This window comes from Ixodes scapularis, unplaced genomic scaffold (assembly GCF_016920785.2).
Source record: "Ixodes scapularis isolate PalLabHiFi unplaced genomic scaffold, ASM1692078v2 PGA_scaffold2__306_contigs__length_199485367, whole genome shotgun sequence".
NCBI classification, from domain to species: Eukaryota; Metazoa; Arthropoda; class Arachnida; order Ixodida; family Ixodidae; genus Ixodes; species Ixodes scapularis.
Genome location: NW_024609857.1, coordinates 171,646,862 through 171,665,586, shown reverse-complemented (window position 1 = coordinate 171,665,586; position 18,725 = coordinate 171,646,862).

The following is an 18,725-nucleotide window of genomic DNA, read 5'->3' as shown; positions in this document are numbered from 1 at the left end:
GTGTGATATAATCGGTTGCGAAGATTATCCATCGGTTTCCTTGCGTCGATGGTGGGAATGGCCCAAGTAAGTCCATTCCGATTTGCTGGAACGGGGCAGATGGCGGCGCAATAGGCTGAAGAAGTCCTGCCGGTCTCATCGGTGTTTTTTTCCGTCGTTGACACTCGTGGCAAGATCGGGGGTAGTGGTGCATTGTCTTCGCGAGCTTCGGGCAGTAGTATTTTTCGCGTATCCTGGCAAGAGTTCCGCTGTAGCCAAGGTGTCCCGCCGTCGGGTCATCGTGGCAGGCTTGAAACATTTTTTCTCGGAGACTGGAAGGGACCACCAACAGCTACGCCGTGTTGTTGTCGCTGAAGTTATCCTTGTCCACACCTTGTCGAATGGAGAAGGTTGGCAGCGTTCGTACAAAACTGCGGGGGGACGGAGCTTCCCTGCCCCTCCAGGTGCTCATGAGTGCTCGCAGCTCAGGGTCGTCTCGCTGGAATGCTGCCATGTCGCTGACATCCAGAGCGCCGAGAAAACGCTCATCGTCGTCTTCTTTGGTGCAGGCAGGAGCGGCCTCGACTGGGGCCCTTGACAGGCAGTCGGCGTCATTTTACTTCCGGCCGGACTTGTACACCACGGTCATGTCGAACTCCTGCAGTCGTAGGTTCCACCGGGCGAGGCGTCCAGAGGAGTCCTTCAGATTCGCCAGCCAGCAGAGCGAGTGGTGGTCTGTGATCACGCGAAAAAGACTTTCATACAAGTATGGACGAAACTTTGTTATGGCCCAGACGACAGCTAGGCACTCCTTTTCAGTAGTTCAATAGTTCCTCTCCGCGTTAGACAGCGTCCGACTTGCGTAAGCGAAGACTCGCTCTGCGCCGTCCTGCATTTCGACAAGTACCACACCCGGTCCGGTGTTACTGGCGTCGGTGTGGATCTCGGTTTTCGCAAATTGGTCGAAATGGCCAAGAATCGGGGGCGTCTGGAGTCTTCGTTTGAGCTCGACGAATTACGTCTGGTGTCCTTCTGTCCACTCGAATTTTACGGCGTCCTTCGTGAGGTGTGTCAGCGGTGCGGACCGCTTGGCGAAGTCTCGAACAAAGCGCCTGTAGTAGGCACAGAGTCCGAAAAATCTTCTCACGGCCTTCTTGTCAGCCGGCGGCGTAAATGCAGCTACGGCGCGGGTCTTCTCAGGGTCAGGTAGAACACCGTCGTTGTTCACGACGTTGCGAAGAAACTTTAGTTCCGCATAGGCGAACCGACACTTTGTTAGCTTGAGTGACAGGCCGGCGGTCTTGATGGCTTGAAGCACGGCTCGAAGTCGTCTGAGGTGTTCGTCGAAATCTCGTGAGAATACCACGACATCGTCCAGGTAGACGTGGCAGCTGTGCCATTTCAGACCTGCCAGCACGGTGTCCATGACGCGCTGGAAGGTGGCTGGTGCTGTCCCAATTCCGAACGGCATCACTTTGAATTCGTACAGTCCGTCGGGAGTGACGAAGGCAGTTTTCTCCCGGTCCCGTTCGTCGACTTCAATCTGCCAGTAACTACTCTTCAGGTCCATCGACAAAAAATATCGGGAGTGGTGCAATCTGTCAACCGTATCGTCGATGCGGGGGAGCGGATAGACGTTCTTCTTCGTCACAGCGTTCAGTCGACGATAGTCCGCGCAGAACCGCAGGGTTCCGTCCTTCTTCTTTACAAGGACGACTGGGGACGCCCATGGGCTTCTTGAGGGTTGAATGATGTCGTCGTCGAGCATCTCCTGGACTTGATCTTGAATCACTTTCCTTTCCTTTAAGGAGACTCGATACGGCGACTGGCGGACAGGGAGTGCGTCTTCGTCGGTAATAATGCGATGTTTCGCCATTGGTGTTTGGCGAACTTTCGATGTTGTGGCAAAACAGTCAATGTATTCGGCGAGGAGATACCAGTTGCCGGCGCTTTGGAGCTGGGAGCTCGGGGTCGATGTCGAGCGGCGGCGGTGTCGTGCTCTTCTGCTGTGGCGACGAGGTTTCCTCGGAGATTGTGGTGACCACGGCTGGCACCTGAAGCTCCTCGACGTGGCCCACGGCGGTACCCTTCGTTAGGTGCTGCGGCTCCTCTCGAAAGTTGGTCACAAGAACAGTTGTAGGTCCATCTTGGATATCCGTTACGCCTCGTGGGACACCGATTCCTTTTACGAGGAGCAGTTGGACGCTGCCTTCCAGAAGAGGATTAAAAGCCCTAAGAAACGAGGACCAGTAATAGAAGACACACACGCAGTAAAATTAAAAAAAGTAAAAACTAAATTAGTGCACCATATGTGCACTAATTTAGCCATAGTCTGAAGAAAGTGGGCAAAAAACATGGAGTACCGGTACTACTCTCAGCGCCTCAGAAATTGGGTAAACTGTGTGCCAGAAGAGAAAGGGGAGATTTGAGGGTGGGTATATGTAAGAAGAAGCATGGAACTAAATATGTGGAGTGCAAGGAGGGGGTGGTGTATAGAATACCTTTAACGTGTGGGAGGGTTTACATAGGACAAACCGGAAGGTGCATCAACGACAGACTAAGGGAACACGCACTGGCAGTAATATCTTCGCCCTCGGGTAATCTCGCGATACATTGCAACCGATGCGATTGTGGCCCGAAGCTTCAAGAAACTGTTATCCTGAGCAGGAATCGTAATAAAATGACAAGGGAAATTTCGGAGGCGTTTTTCATAAGGAAGTGCGACAGCGACACGTGCATCAGCGCCCCATCGATAGCACTGTACGATTCGGAGGTGGCGTATCTTCAGCCCTTTGTTAGCCCTAGCTAGAAAGATTATATGTAGATTATTGAACAATGTTTTTACATGACGTGGATGGTTGTTGACTAGGTATTTATGTTTCTTCTTTGGTTTAAATCACATTAAACCTCAGTTGCAAGTGCGCTCTACTGTGTGTGTGTCTTCTTTTACTGGTCCTCGTTTTTTAGCGCTTTTAGTCCTGAAATGTACAGCCGACTAGCCCAAGTGAATACCCTTTTAACCTTCCAGAAGAGCTTCACCGTGCATGGCTGCGTCGGTTATGACGGTGACGAAAACACTCGACCGTGGCGGCAGGTTCACATGGTCGGCGATAACTTGGATAGCGGTTGACGTCGTGTTGGTCTCCGCCGGCGGCAGGACAGGCTTTCGCAGCGTCAACTGATTTGCCGCGAGGTCGATGACGGCGCCATACTCGCAGAGAAAGTCCATTCCGAGGATAACGTCCCTCGAACAGTCTTGCAGAACGACGAGCTTCACAGGGCACGTCTCACCGTAGATCTCGACGCGAGCAGTGCATCTCCCAACTGGTGTGATGAGGTGCCCTCCGGCGGTTCGTATTCGAGGTCCATCCCACGGCATCCTGACTTTTCGAAGGCGGCGGGAGAGCCTCCCACTCAAGACTGAGTAGTCTGTTCCGGTGCCTACGAGTGCTGATGCGTCGTGGCCGTCGATGACGACGTTTAAGTTGTTGGACACCGTTGCAGGAGCGTCGTTTCGGTCTCTGGTAGCGTTCGAGTAGGGGCCCTCCGACGTTCGTGGAGGATCTTGGCGTCGGTCGTCTTCGGCAACTCCACCTCCAGGGGTTGCCGCACCTAGTTTCCCCGGCGTGGAGTGAGGGGTGACAGGCTTTCACGCCGGGGTCGGTGCATCGGCGAAGCTGGGCGTCGTGGCGAAGGCGACCGGAACTCTCGGCGGGACGCAGGCTCGGGGGACTGAGGTCGTCGCAGGTAATCGTCGATCTCAGTAGGGCGTTCACCATGACGGGGGCGCGGGTCGTTCAGGTGGAGCCCGCGTAGCCCGAGTCGTCGGTATGGGCATCGGCGTAGGTGTGGTCCGCTTCCCCGCAATGGAAGCACAGATGGCGTCGGTCGGGCGTTCGCCACACGTCGGTCTTGCGGGTGCGCGAAGCTCCGGGCAGGGCTACTGGGCCTGGTCGTCGTGGCGTCGGTCGTGCTCCAGCGCAGGAGATCGACGTCGGGGCGGCGCGACATAGGTGCGACGAGGGGGCGGTGGCCGTCGGGCCATGCGGCGTAACTCAACGTCGGTGGTTCCGGAGTGGTGCTGACGAGTACCTCAGGCTGCAGCGCTTGCTGGACTTTTTCCCTGACAATCTCGGCGATTGAGGGCGAAGCTGGGCTTGCGGCGGCAGGTAGAAGCTTCTTGATCTCCTCCCGGATGACGTCCCGGATTATCTCGCGGATGTTCGTGGTGTTGCAGCCGGAAGACGAAAAGCCACGGACGCCGGGAACTCGGTGATAGTGGGCCGCTCGTGTTTGAAGGGCACGTTCGATGTTGGTGGCCTCCGTCATGAAGCCTTCGACGGTGGTAGGCGGGCTCCGCACAAGACCACCGAAAATGTTTTCCTTCACGTCGTGTATCAAGACTCTGAGCTTCTTTGCTTCGGATGCTTCAGGATCGGCGCGGTTGCTCAATCGCAGGACATCTTCCACGAAGCTAACGACGCTCTCGTTAGGGCCTTGGATCCTCGCTTGGAGAAGCTCTTCCGCGCGTTTTCTTCGTTGTTGGTTCGTGAATGTTCTTAGCAACTCAGCCTTGAGTTGGTCCCAGGAAGTGATCGATGCTTCGTGGTTTTCGAACCAGTTCCGGGCGGTTGCTTCCGAGGCGAAGTAAGCATTCTGCAGACAGTGTTCCGGTGTCGACCCGTTATGACAGGCCACTCGTTCATGCTGTTGGACCCAGTCGTCTATGTCTTGGTGGCTTTCGCCGTGAAAGGGAGCCGGTGTCCGAGGAGCGACGGGTAGGTAGACGACGACAGGAGCGGCGGGGGTCTGCGACTGGTTGGCCATCGTCGTCTTCTGCGGCTTGGGCTTGTCCAGCAGCAACCCGTTGTCAGAATCCTCTCCCTTGGTGCGGCGGCTGGTCCGAGTTTCAGGTTCCGCGCTGAGTGGTCTTCTCACCGAGCCGGGAATCGGACTTGCACTGCGGGCCCTGGGAGGGGAACGCTGCACGGGCATGTGGTACCCCGCACCTCCACCAAAATGTCACAAAGGAACAAACTAGGAAACAAAGAATAACTGGGGAAACTGAAACGTTTAATGGGGGCGAACTTGTGCCCGAAATCAAAAAGGGAGCAGAATAAAGCAGAGCGTCGCGGGCGTCGAAGTCGGAGTGACAGCAGAGTCGAACGCTGGGGCGAGACTGCCTGTGGCTCGCCACGCGGAGCCCCGATTACTCCAGAAGCGTGGGCTTCTGGAGTAATCGGCGTAGAAAGTTCGACGCGTAGAACATTCGGACCTCCAACAAGCAACAGGATTCTCGAATTTAACCAGAATACTAGTCTGCAGGAATAAACAAAAATATGCGCCGCTCTCAGGAATCGAACCCTAGCTTTTCGCCTGGGAGCCAGGTACGATAACCGTTAGGCCACGCGCGCGCTGCCTACTTGGCAAGCTGCGCGCGCGGCAATATTCATTAATGACTTACGAAGTTGAGTTTCTTCCTCCATGCATTTATACGCAGATGACTGTGTAATTTATCGGGAAGGTCATGATGATGATGATGAACGCATTTTGCAATCTGATTTAAATAATATTACTCTTTGGTGCAAAAAGTGGCGATGGAACTAAACCCTAACAAATGCAAACTAATGCGCGTTTCCCGGCAAGGCGCACGCCCTTCAGCATATACACTAACCGACATTTAACTTGAATCTGTAAACTCATACCATCTGGGTGTTGCTATATCGTCGATGTTAACCTGGTAACCTCAGATCGATATAATAATCGCCAACGCTAACCGAATAATAGGATACCTACGACGAAACTTCAGAACGGCCCCAGTTAACTTAAGATTTCTTCTTTATTAAACTCTTGTACGGTCAAAATTGGAATACGCAGCCTCTATTTGGGATCCTAACCACGCCTTTCTGCATAAAGCTCTCGATCTAGTTCAAAATAACGCCGTTCGTTTCATTCTGTCTAATTATAATCGCACAGCCAGCATATCATCACTGAAGTCCAGTTTGTTGTTACCATCTTTGTCATTGCGCAGAAAGTTTTTTCGACTCTGCCTGTTTCATAAAGTGTATCATCATCAGTCGCAGCGAGACCATTTCTTTACATTGCCTAACTATACTCTTCCGGTCTGGACCATATGAATGAAGTTGGATTAACACGTTGCCAAACAAACACTTTTTTGTTCACTTATACCGCATACATCAAACGACTCGAACCACCTACCAGCAAATATCGCAACTATACCCGATTATTTTTTTTCGCCAATCTTTGTTTACATTTCTGTTTCATGAGCCAACGTGAGTCATTTCATTTTGTTTATTTAGTTCGTAACAAATTTTGCTTGCTGATTTTGCCAATCGCAGTGTATTTTTGACATTTCAATTTCTTGCCAATGTTTTTTGCTTTGTTTTGCCAGTTTGTTTTATTTTTGTTTGCTTTGCCCTTCCCCTCTACAATGTTTCGGCGCTTGATGGTATGTAAAATAAATAAATTAAATAAATAGAGTTCGAATGTTTCGGAGCGCCACCCGTGTACCTGTCGTTCTGCTTTTTTCATCTCTTGAGTAGAGCGAAGTTCAAATTGTCAGTGTGCGTCTCTGCGTGCGTTGAAAATAGGGAAAGTGACGCGTTCAAAGGTTAAGATATGCCCGTGCGGGTATGCCAACCTCACTTTTATGCGGCTTTTACTCTCATTTGCGACAAGCCGCCAGGCGCCGCTAGCAGCTCGGTTAACATGGAAACCTCTATGCCCAGCATGGAGGTCACTCTTGGCGCTTCTGACGTTGTGCCTAGAGGGCTTTTTGCGCCCTGTCGCTACCCTGGCAGCTGAAGCTGCCACAAAGAGGGGCTCTATACTCCGTTTCACCTTCAGTCCGAGCGCAGTGGACGCCACGAGCCATCCCAGCCGATCCAGCGCCGGGAGAAAGTCGCGTGACCTGCCGGTGGGGCGGGGCGCACAGGGAGCTCAAGGTCGCATGACACTCCCTCAACGCCGCATTGGCTGGGATGGCTCCTAGCGTCCGCTGTGCTCGGACGGAAGGTGAAACGGAGTATAGTTGGGAGGAGATGCCACAAATTTAGTGCTTACCGTTACGTTGTTCGTGAGTTAAGCGCGAAACACATGTACGACGAAACCGTCCGATCCGACGTGCGGACTGCCGGAATGACCTTGGGGAGAGAGGGTTTTCGTAGCATCGGAGAGCGTTGAAAACCCTTGCCTCCGACCGTCGTATTGGGCGGTCGGACGTCGGATCGGACGGTTTCGTCGTACATGTGTTTCCCGCTTTATAGGTAATTTTCGGAAATATTCAATGAGAAAATGGAGCCCATTTCCTACAGCGGACGTCGTTCAACTCCATGCACGTATTCGCGAGCTCCGTTGTCGCCATTTTCTCAGTTCAAATCGTTTTGAAATGGCTCAAAACTTTTTCACTTAGATAACGATAAATACTGAACTTTTGGCATCAGGTACCAACCGTTGACTATATTTGGACGGAGTCTGAACATCCGGCGATACATAATTTTTTCTTTCTTTTTTTTTTTTTTTGCATTGAGAAAAACACTGTTTTCTTTACTGTCAGACATTTAGAATGTTGAGTGTTTCAAACGGTTTCGCTGCCCTTCATGTACTTTTTCTGAGTTGTTCTTTATCCACCGGTAGAGGCGGGTCGATGTTTGGCAGCCGCACAACTGTAGATTTGCATAGAAAGGAGAGGCTGTCAATCAATTCCGACGTGAAATAGCAGACCACCATTTCAGCTTGCACGGGCTATCACTTCGCCTCGGTGCTGAATTCCTAGCAGACGACCCAGCTTCGTTCTGGTCCTATAAGCAGATTACACCTAGGCGTTTTCTCGTTTAAAGGAGCGGTGCAACGATATTCAATTGGAATGTTTTTTCACTTTACACGAGCTTACTGGCACACCTGGGACTCAAGGATACTCACACGCAACGCCACTTTCCAAGAAACTCCTTTGTTCCGGTGTAATTTTAAGGACAAAAGCGATAATTTTCATAAAATCTCTCCTTTGCGAAATTTAATGACGTAACGTGGGGATCGCAGTACACCCCGGTGACGATATTTGAATGCGGTTCATAGATTGGACCCGAGCATTGCGTGGGCACTCAACTCGGGCTCGTGATAATTGCTAGCTCGAGAAGCATTCGGGTAGTAACCCGTGTCCAATCGCTGCAACGACGTCAACAGCCGAGCCATAACAATGTCTGGAACTCAGCGCGTGTCCTGCGCTTTGCCAACCCCAGCACGTGGCTGTGATCAACATTGGCGGCATATAATCGGCTCCAGATCACGTGGCCGCTTGTTCTGGCTGCGAGTTTAGGGGGTGAACGCTGCTCGTTTTTCTTTAATTTTTTTCTGGGACTTCTATTGCTTGGGGTGAGAAACGAACGCGTGTTTCATAGGTCATTAACGTTAGGGATCCGTTTTAAGCGGTATTTGCGCAAAGTACAAAAATAGTTGCATCACTTTTTTTAAATTTAGTTGGGGAAGTCCTCCTGTATGAGACGAACCTGCTTCTTTGCTCTTGCATCAGACACGTCGTTTGTTCACGATAATTTAGCTCACTCCATTAAGAAAAAATAGTCGTTTTCTTTTCAAGAGTAGGCGCCCTCCAATAGGTGAAGACCAGATCAACTCTCTGACGTCACCCTACTGTGACGGTGTAGCTGTCGGCCCTGCGCATGCGCAGGCGCATCACTCCTCCCTGAGCACACGCAGCGCCCGCACCTGGGGCGGACAGACCGGGCTTGTTTCTAAACACTGTGCTGGTCCCCGAGGAAAGCATTCACTGCTGGCACGCATTGGACACGGGAGCAGCGTCAACCTTCAGAATGCAGTCCGTTACAATTCGATTCGACTCCAGAGTAGTTCCAGTGCTCGGCGTAAACTCGGATTCATTTCCGCGCTTTGCACTATGATGCGATACTGATACTATGGAGGCCTTGAGTGTTGTTTAAAAGCCATTTGTAAAATGTCTTCCAGGTTCCCTCTCGCGCTGCACGTAATCAGACCCACAGGGACACACCGTTCCAAAATATTTGCTTCATAATTAGATACGAATATTCTTCCAGTGTAGTACACGTGCCTCTAAAACAAGAACGAAAGCTCCTTCCTCATTTCTTTGCAATCTTATAACAATTACCCGTTACAAGTTCCCAATGGTCGTTAAAGAACCTTACGTTTGAGTATTTTAATTAAATATGGTTCCAAATAATCCGCTAATAAATAATAATAGAAAACTCATCGGCATATCCTTAAGCCGGGGTCACACTGATCATACATCATACAAACGACAGTCTGCAAACACGAGTTCCGGTAATATCCGTGGTTCGAATGCCTCGTGCCAAGTGTTCTCGTCGAACTCACTGCCACGCGGCATTGGAAGCACGGATCACGCGGTGACTCGCCTTGGAATCTGTATATGTGCAGACTACTTTTTGTATAATGTATAAACAGTTTGATCACGGTTTTAGGGATTGCGTTAGCATGACCCTTGGGAAACGCCACTCACGTCTCCCTTTGGGACAAGCGGGCGCTGACCACTTCACTTTTCATTTTTGGCTTCCTCTTTTGCCTCTTCTATTGTTTGCTCCTTCATTTTGGCTTTGTTACGGGGTTCTGTGTTAGCGTGTCCCAAAGGGGGACGTCTGTGGCGTTTCCCGAGGCTCATGCGCACTCATTCCCTAGGGCTCCATCAGTGGATCTTCTTTTATTTTTTCGGCGAAGCGCGCTCGCCGAGTCCGCTTCTCCCAAACCTCTGTCTTGCGCCGCATTTCGGCCAGCCGGGCTAGGCGCTACTTCCGCTTCTCCGTCTCGTCCGCCTGCCTTGCACGCTTAGCAGCGGCATCCACCGCTGGACGCTGCTTTCGCTGTTCACTTGTTTCCCGCGCGCTCATTGGTTTCCGTCCTGTGACGTCACCTCCCTCTCGCCTTTGTTCTTCACTACTCTCCTCCTCTCTACGCGGCGCGCTTCCCTTTCGGTTGTTTTCTTGACTGATGGACGCCGTCAGCTTCTCCCTGTCATGTGGGTACTCATGCTAACGCATTAATTATTAAGGCAAGTAAGTGAACATATCAAACTACGTGTCGAGTGGCCACAATCACATTTCTTAATTTTTTTTTACTATTTCTCTGGCACTTCCTTCTCCATTCAAATCAGGGGATGAAATAGTCGATGATTAAAAAAAAGAAAAGCCCAAATTCTTACTAATTTCGAGTAAGGCGGCAAATAAATAGACAAAAATGGAAGGCCGCTCCAACAGCCATCAAACGCGTAGCGCGCTCCCGATCCAATTGTACCAATGCAAGATGGAACGTTCCTCCGCTACTCCTAAGAGCAACGCGCTCCAGGAAAGCCGTTTTTTGAAACGCTGTGCTGTAGAATACCGTATACTTCTGAGAGCCGCCGTAATTGTCACTGAATAAATAGACTTTCTTTTTTTGTTCTTCCTGTTCAGGTTGAAATGGGTGAAGGAGACCGGCCTGATGAACAAGTGGCACGCGGACACAGTGACCCGAGGGGGGGACCCCTCCCAATGTCCCAAGGAAACCACGGGCGAGTCGGACACCCTCCAGTTCAACCACATCAGCTCCGTATTTGTGCTCCTGGCCGTCGGCCTTGGCTTGGCTGTCGCGGTGTTCGCCTGCGAGGTTGCCGCGGGTCCTCTAGCCTCGCTGGTTGGGCTGTGCTTCACGCCTCTAAAGAGGCGTTCGACACGGATTCGCCATCTCACCGCTGCTTAAAACTGACCACGAAAGGCTTCTGGGTTCGAGTTCCACAAAGCTAATATTCTGTGTTCTCGCACACACGTAGGGAATAAGCCAGACGCTGGATTTCCTCTATGAAGAAACCATGCAATAATTTTGGGTTCTAACTTTTTTTTTTCTCACTTTTCACATATTTACTTACAAGTGTCATCCACATATACTCGCAGGCTATAGCGCTGACCTAGATACTTCTGAAAAAAGTAACTAAAAAAACAAACGTGGATGTACTTTGTTTGTCGTAGTTTCGAAAACGGGGATCGCAATGCCGTGGCCTCCGAGATTCTTGGCGCGGAAATCTCTCCTCCGGTCATTTCATTCGTGGGGATATGCTGAGATGAAGGACACTAAAATGGTCGAAGCTGTTTCTGCATCCCGGTGGCGCTGGTGAAGGATAAGAATAATCATCGTCCAGCTTGCTTGGCTTCCTGCCAAGAAAAAAAGGCGCCTGTTCGCGTAAACTATAGTCGTTACTTCCCACCACAACGAACATTAATTTTTCAGGAAATGGTATGTTGAAATCCGAGTGTTTTCTTATTGAAAACCGGAAAAATATAAAAATGCACGCCTGATTGTCTTCAGATGAAATGCGCGTCCAATCATATTGAACAAGAGACAATGGCGAGTCAAAAACGAGTCTCAGTAAAGTTTCTGTCCCGAAAATATCATTTTCTTTGCGAGTCCCAGCCGGCGAAACTGCATGCTCGTTATTCGATCGCAGATCATTTTACTGAACAAGACGTAAGAGGGCTTTAAGTACTTTGATCTCGTAATTCGCTTTGCACCTCAAATTACATTTTTTCTTTTGGAATATATTTGTTCGTTTAATTTTACCTGTCGTTTTGGTTTTGTCGTTTTTCGCGTTTCTGTCAAGTGTTCCTGGCAAGCCGTCTCGCTCTAACTTTGCCACCAGCAGGGCTTTCGCGGTCTCGGCCCTTCAGCCGCAGTGTAATTTTTTGCCTTATTCGTTCTTATTGATCAGGGCCGACTTGTTAGAAATTGCACCTTAGCAAAGGCTGGTTGACAGAAAACACTACAAGAGCCAGCGCATCAGCTGAGCGGCACTTGAATCGCATCAGCTGAGCGGCACCCGCTCGCGGCACTGAACCTTCGCAATCTTAACGAAAATACGAGATTTAAACCGCGTGCACACATTTAACGTTTCATGAATATATAAACTTATCCATAATTATTATTATTGGCTCGGGAGAGCCGCGGCAACGCAAAATAGCAACAGGCCTTACCACGGAGGCTCGCGGTGCCGCGTCTAGATGATGGTGATCATGTGAAAATATAATATTCAAGATGAGGACGGCGTGTTCTGATCATAGCGAAAACCGCTTCCTAAGCGGTCTAGCTTATTTAGACGAATTTTTAGGACACCTTATAAAGTAAAATGTAACTTCGTTTATGTGCTGCTTTCTTTCCTAATTTTCTTAGAAAGAAGCTGAAAGAGTTCTTTAAAAAATACATAGGAACTCATTTTAGCGAAGTTCTATCGCGTGAATCTGAATTTAATCGTTTTCCCCGAAGATGTGACTGCATGCGGGAAAACAGAAAAAAAAAGTAAAAAAGTCCGACCAGTTCTGTCGCTCGTGTGTCCAACGCGTGAAATTGCTAGCTTGACAGGTATATTCCCCCACACTGACATCAGCAATCACGTCTGTTTTGTTTTTTTGTTTTTTTTACCTTTTAAAACAAGCAAGGGTGCGCGTGCATAGCTTTGATAGGCGCTGAAGTTGCGCGAGCGCGAAGAATCCGAAAACGCCTGATATGACGTCACTCAGACAAAAAAAAAAAAAAAGAAAAACGAAGGGGGGGGGGGGGGGGGGGGATGGCTTGCTGGGGTACTTTGAGGAAGATCTTGAGCAGCCTCGGTGCATCAGATTGAAACTAAATATCGATATGCGGGATCATGTGGGCGAAATGAAGACGATTTTAGTGTTTTTTCCTAAAATACAAAAGCGCTTCAGTTTCCCTTTCAGGGGTGCTTTAAAGGGGCCCTGCAAGGACTTTTTACTGTTTTTTTTTTATTTGCACCGAACCTGAGCGCACTGAACGTAGTAACTTAGTGAAACTTTTCTTTTCGCGAAATTCGCTTTATTTTAAAAGTTATAGGAAATTTAGAATTACAAAAACAAGGAAAAAATAACCCCCTTCATGACGTCGTAGGTCCTGGCTTGAGTGGCCGTGAACTAGAGGAGGAATAGTGAGCTCATCGAGCGCTCACGGCCGCCGCACTCCGTGTCGACGGCGCCAGAGGGCGCCACTGAAGCATGTTCTGGATAGGCTGTATGCAGCGGGCAGCGAAAGCGGCTTTCATTGCGTTTGCTGCGCGATTAAACATTAATTCGGCATGACACTTCATTGGCCACAAACGACAGCAAACACGGGGTAAAGATCAGTTCAGAATGGGAGCCACTTCGCGCTGCCATACCGCGAAACGGCCAAACCGCAAGACAAAGCCTCTCGCCGAAGGCCTTCGGAACGCTCGGAGCCAGTCGGATCCTCCTGTCCATACGACTGCAGCGCCACCGCGTACATCCGGAATTTTTCCGTGTCGGCGCATTATCCCACTACTCCTTTCTAATATGCGCCGCCTTTTCCACCGCTTGGCGGCGGGTATGTCGACGGGTCACTTCTTGTTTCGTACTCAATAAATTGCATTTCTTTCTTTTTCCCATCTATAATAGTGAACAAAAACTACTTTTATAAATAATTCAAACGGTTCGCGCCACTTATATTTTGTATTTCGACCAAAAAGAAGTTTTTAGTGGCTCTGACCAGTAGTAAGCCCAGGACCAAAGACGTCACATTTTGCGCGCTTTCGGTACCGCGGGTCGCCCTTGTCGGTGGAGGAGGTTTCCGTGTCGTCCAGTTAAAATATGGCGCACTGATATTTAGCTACTCTTTCCTTGCCCGCTGGCTTGCCCGAACCCCAAGAGACGTGGAAACCGCATAAAAGGTAGACGCTTAAATATGATTGCAGGGCCCCTTTAAGGGCAGTGTCCTCATTCGGTAAATTCGTATAAAAGAATGGGAATAAAGCAAACCATTCGTAAACATTGCGACCGCGCCGGGGAGGAACGTGCCCATTATTTCAAGCGTTTCTAGCACTCATTCAACAGGTGAGTAATGGCGCCATCTAGTGGGACGGCTCGAAACTATATCGGCAGCACGAGGGGAGAGCACTCCACGTAGGTGCACTCCGGGTGACGGGGTCTTGAGTATAGAGGAGGTCCTCAGGCAAACGAGCATTTGGAAGGGCCGGAGCTTGTCGTTTCTAGTTCACTCTACCGGAGCAGAGCTTTTCTCGCCGAGAATCTCGGAGGTCATTCTCCGCGTGAGGCACACCGTTTTCAACTTTCCAGGTGGTGCTTGCGGTCTTTTTCCGAGCATTACCTTGCACCCCTGGCATACGACAACCACGTGCCGCAAGCGCTGTGCCAAGCGTTCCCGTTTCTTTTTTTTTAGCAGGCACAGCCAGTGGTTTTCACTGCAGTAGAGATCGGCTGAGTAGTGGTAGTTAGTAATCGAAGTAATAGTAGCACTAGTTGTAGCAGTAGTAGTATTAATATTAGTAGTACTGGGGGTAAAATAGTAGAAAGAGTGATGGTATTAAAGTAGTGTAGTAGTAGTAGTAGAGATTAGTAGAGATCACCCTATAGTAGAAATTAGTGGGCACAGAAAGGCATCGGGGCACAGCACGAGCAGCAGGAGGCCATCGTGATTTCTAGAGTGCCTTCATACACACGCGCGCTTTTGCTTGAGTGGTGACATCTCAGCCATTTTTCCGCCCAATCGTCTCTTTATGTATTTTGAAATGCGCGCAATCTGGTGTCACTCAGCTCGAGCTCGTAGCTTTGGCTAAGGTATAGACGCCATTTTACCGCCCAAGTCACGCACCGAGTGCGCGAGCCCGTCACGCGCTGGCACATTCAGGGCAACAATGGATGTCTTCACCCTGAGACAGACAGACATGTAGGCACCCTAGTGATTTCAACACACCAGCGCCGCGCGACTTTGAACGCCCTTGGCTTCACAGGCCCATTGGCTCCACCGCTGCTTTTTTTCCTACTTTTACTTCTAGTAATTCACTGTACTCCTGTAAACTAAAGTTATGGTGGCGTCACGTATGCGCCGAACGCAGTGTGAGCTCGGTCTATTCTGCTGGCCATTTTGATCACTTGTTTTTGAACCTACTTTCGCGGCTTCACCTTTAGGCCGCCAGGTGTTGTGAATATCTAACTCGCTCGAGAAGGCTGGCAAACGAAGCTGCTGCTTTGTTTTCCTTCCTAGCCGCTCTGTGTGTCAATTTTGCTGGAGTCGCAAGTAAAGAAGCTCGATCGCAAGACCGTTGAATTGCTCGCAAAAACAGGGATATGAGTTTATTGCTTAAATTTGAATAATTTCTTGAAAACTGTTTTATTTGTTCACTTGTTTTTATGTTTTCCCTTTTGTGTTGTTTTGTGTTTTTATTGACAATGTTCCTTCTTCTCCTTGGTGGATCTTAAACCTCATTTTCAACAAAATAAACGACTATATGAATGTTCTTGTTGTTTTCAGAACTGCTGTAATTGTTAATTAGATTTTGGCTTTTATTCGGAATAAAATAATAATTACAGAAAAAAAGTGGTTTCAATAAGATCTACGTGTGTGTTTTACTGGCACTGTTTTTCCAGGATGCTCGTCGATCATGACTCCCATTGACAAGCTCAGAAGCGTGAATTATTTGGCTTAAAAATTAAAAAAAATGATTAGGTGTGACGTAACAAAAAAAACAAAAAAAAACAGGGAGTTCATGAGTTGGTGTGCCTCCCGGGAGCAAAATATATATTACATATCATATATATATATATAATTAGTAGGACTGGACGACTGATCGAGTAACCTTCCGATTAATCGATTAATGCCTTAATCGCGATATATGTTTTATCGGTTAATCGGCTGAATTGGGATGAACCAAAACGAAACAAGAAAGAAACATTACACGCTTTCCTCAAATGGCAAACTTCGGAAAGAAAACGCAGATTTTAACCGTGTCCTGGAGTAGCCAAGCAATTTTGGTGATGGATTTCCTGCATGTATTGTCACCAGGGTGGTTAGCAGCGTCGTTCTCGTTCCAGCCAAAGTCGACGGGCGAGCCGCGCGTCGCGTCGTTCACTGGCGGCGGTCAGACAGAGAAGCCTGGCGCTTTAGCTGGACCATTGACTGGATATTAACGAGGCCAAGTTTGGACATATTTTGAGGTCGGGGCTCCATATAAAAGACTGTAAAATAACTGGCCCCTGCGTCCGCTCCCGCCTGAGGCACTGCAACTTAAAGCTAATTTAATAAAAATTAATTGAATTATACGATGAAGTGTGAATTTTCAGGAAAAAGCCAATTGGGGACTAACTATTGTAAAAATAAAGCTGGACTCCGCCAAGCGAACGACCCAGAAAGGACCCACCGGGAAGAGGACCCCGGCCCCCGTCCGACCCTATCCGGGACGAAGAGGGCATGAGTGTGTAGCTCAGTTGGTTCGACGAGACCGCAAGGCAACCATAACTGAACCAGGTGGTCCCGCCGCAGTGATCTTTTATGTCCCCACGGTGTTCTCGGGCTGTTCTCTATAACACATCAAAGATGAAGTTTGAAATACATTGTGGTGTTTGTCACATAGTAAGAAAAATCAGGAAAGGCAAGCAGCGTATATTTGTGCTCCTTAATACATTGTGCATGAAAATCAGCGAAACCGAATAATCGATTATTTCATCGACTAAAGGGTACCGATTAATTCGGTTGAAATTTTTAATCGACGCTCAGCCGCTGAGTTATCTAGCCACCGCGAACTACATCTTTATCTGACAAAGCCGAGAAGCCTAAGCATTGGTAACCTAGACTAGCGTTTAGAATACCCTCTAAGATCAAAATACAGGTCGCACTGGCCAGATCAATGCCGGCTGACTAGCGTTTACTACCCGCGCTCGTGTAAGTGTCCACACCGGATGCAGCTCCATCCCCCCCCCCCCCGCCCCCCCTGCTTCGCGATGGGGGTAAAATAGCGAAGCTTTGCTTTCACGTTTCACCTTTCACCCATAATGCCATAGTCATTGAGGTGGCTAGAGAGTTTCGGAAGGGCTCTTTTGGCAATGTGAGCAACCAAAAGCGGGGCCTTCCGCAATTGTCCTAACGCTCTCCATGACGTTTCAAAAGATCGCTCGTCTTACAAACACGAATTGGTAAGAGCTTGAAAGACGCACAAAGATCAAGCACAAAGTGTGTACATCTAGGTGAATATGCATGCATACGATTGTTTTACTAGGTTCGAACGTGGCCAATGCGTTGTGCTGCCCGACTTCAAGCCTTTGCTGGAGAGAAATCGGTAGCAATCTTTCCGACCTTCAGTCGACCGGCTGCATTGCTACGAACGAAGAGTTCCCCCAGTAGCTCAGTGGAAAGGTGTCCGCTTCAGACGCAGCGAATCCAGGGCCGGCTTGCTTGAAGCAGAGTCTCAGTTGAGACTGCTCAAAGAAAGCGCTGTCAAGGCTAGCGCTCGAGCTTAAGCCGAGTCTCAGACGCTCGCGCGACCGAGCCTTGGCAGCGCTTTCTTTGAGCAGTCTCAACTGAGACACTTCTTCTAGCAAGCCGGCCCTGGTTCAATCCAGAAATTGGGAGTAGTGTGTTTTTTTATGCCAAACATTTCGCAATATTCACACATTTTTTTTTTTTTTTTTTTTAGAGCGCAGCTTTTAGGGGCCAGCTTCCGGCTTGAGCGTCGTCGCCGTCGCCGTCGACATCGGCGTCGCCGTAGCCGTAACCGCGAGGTCACGTGACCCCCCGAGGTCACGTGACCCACCCAGGTCACGTGACACCTCTAGGTCACGTGACCCCCGAGGTCACGTGACCCCCCCCCCCGGTCACGTGACCCCCAGAAGTCACGTGACTTCAGGGAGCAACGTGACTTTAAAGGAGTCACGTGACCCACACAGGTCACGTGACACCCCAAGGTCACGTGACCCCCTGAGGTCATGTGACCCCCTCAGGTCATGTGACCCCCTGAAGTCACGTGACCTCAAGATGGTCACGTGACCCACCCAGGTCACGTGACCCCCTGAGGTCACGTGACCCCCAGAAGTCACGTGACCCCCAGAAGTCACGTGACCCATTGAAGTCACGTGACCCCTTGAGGTCACGTGACCCCCCTAAGGTCACGTGACCCCTCCAGGTCATGTAACCCCCAAGGTCACGTGACCTCAGGGGGTCACGTGACCTTTGGGTGACCTCACGTGACCCCCTGAGGTCACGTGACCCCCTGAGGTCACGTGACCTCAAGGAGTCACCTATCCCTCAGTACGCTTCCATCTTCCTCCTCAAGAGCTGCGCTCTAACTGGCGTTACAGGGAATTGTAAACGGCTTTCATTTTTTTTGCAATTTTCACTGAAAAAAAAAAAAAAACGTTGATAGACGGAACGTCGCTTAAATAAATAGCATGAGACTCCTTCTTTTACACCTGCAAACTCAATGTACTCACTTTCCACAAAATGAAAGGAGCATATGAATTGGGTAGCATCCGCTTTCCGAGGTGCCCGTGACTGTTGTGTTGAAATTGCAGCCAGCCATTGGTCCCTATCCCGTTGATCTTTCGGAAACTTGTGCACACACTGCCGCTCAGTGTCACTTTCGGATGCAGAACTTGTGAAGCAGCTCTTCACACAACACTTTTCAGAGTTGATCACGGACATTCGCCACGGGCACTCGCTACTCATTTCCAACTCCTCAATCTACGAAACGACTCATCTTGAAGTGCAGAACAGTGGCGGGGAACAAACATAACTGCAAAGCAATCGCACGGCGAACGACTCCCGCAACGCATGTCGTCTGCTGCGCGCGGCCAGGAAAAAAAATAAAAAAACACCGCACGGTTGGTTGTAGCCACGTGGCTTCCTGCATTCCCTCCTCTATATTTGTCCGAGCTTCGTGC